The sequence below is a fragment of the Bidens hawaiensis genome, unplaced genomic scaffold, assembly GCF_021521415.1.
Source record: "Bidens hawaiensis isolate Kalapana, Puna unplaced genomic scaffold, B.hawaiensis_p1.1 tig00012888_1, whole genome shotgun sequence".
NCBI lineage: Eukaryota > Viridiplantae > Streptophyta > Magnoliopsida > Asterales > Asteraceae > Bidens > Bidens hawaiensis.
The window spans coordinates 549294-550401 of NW_027492074.1; the positions used below are offsets into that span (position 1 = coordinate 549294).

Genomic DNA, 1108 nt, shown 5'->3' on the forward strand with positions numbered 1-1108 from the left:
TTCTTTGATGATCATTTCATTGTTGCCGGTAAGAATAATATCGTCTACGTAAATAAGAAGATAGATGATAGCATTATCTGTTTTGTAAACAAATAATGAGGGGTCGGCCCGACTACATTGAAAACCGAGGGTGACAAGAAACACGCTGAGATGTTGAAACCATGCACGGGGTGCTTGTTTGAGGCCATACAAAGCCCGTTTGAGCCGACACACTTGGTTTGGAAATTTGGAGCTAACAAAGCTGAGGGGTTGTTCCATGTAAACCGTTTCGGTTAGATGCCCGTTTTAAAACACATTGTTTGCGTCAAGTTGACGGAGTTGCCAATTGTAAATAGTAGCAAGAGTGAGCACAACACATATAGTGGAAGCTTTTACAATGGGACTGAAAGTGTGTGAAAAATCTAGACCGGGAACTTGAGTGAAACCTTGTGCAACTAAGCGTGCTTTGTATTGATCAAGTGAACCATCCGCCTTGTACTTGACTCTATAAATCCATTTCGAACCCACAACATTTGCATTAGTTGGTCGTTTAACAAGTTCCCATGTATCATTATGTCGAAGGGCTGTAAGCTCATCGTTCATAACCATGACCCAGTTATGGTTTTTTTGAGGCTGTTTTGAAGCCTTTTGGAACATGAGCAGCAAAGAGAGAATGATGAAGTTGATGTGATGAGAAGTCGGTAAGGTCGGCAAAATTCTTAGTTTTATATATATCGGATTTTGACCTCGTTGTCATTTGGTAAGAGAAGGTGGGTAGAAATTGGGTGGTATGTGTAGCTGGTGGATCGGTAGATGATGGTGAGTTAGTTGGTGAAGTTGGTATGTAATTTTGCATGGAAATAGTGGGTGGTGAATTATTTTGTGAGCTAGAAGTGTCGAGTTGAGTGGGAGTATTAGGTTGGCTAGGTAATGGGTCTGATTGTGAAATTGAGGTTGAGGGAATTTGGGCTTGAGTTGGAGGGTGAGGGCATAGTGAACAGAAGTGTTTGGTTTCAGGTTTGGTACGCGGGGAAGGAGTTTGAGGTTGCATTTCAACAGCAGGTGCTGGCAGAGTGTAACATCCCGAAATTTCTAAAGTAATATTTAATATATTATTTTGTCGGGTGAA

The 1108-nt window shown here is 41.4% G+C and overlaps 1 pseudogene; it reads right to left on the reverse strand.

Moving 5' to 3' along the window:
• Positions 1–285: 285 nt before the first annotated feature.
• Positions 286–588, reverse strand: LOC143542484 (putative mitochondrial protein AtMg00820 pseudogene; annotated as a pseudogene).
• Between the last annotated feature and the right edge of the window lie 520 nt (positions 589–1108).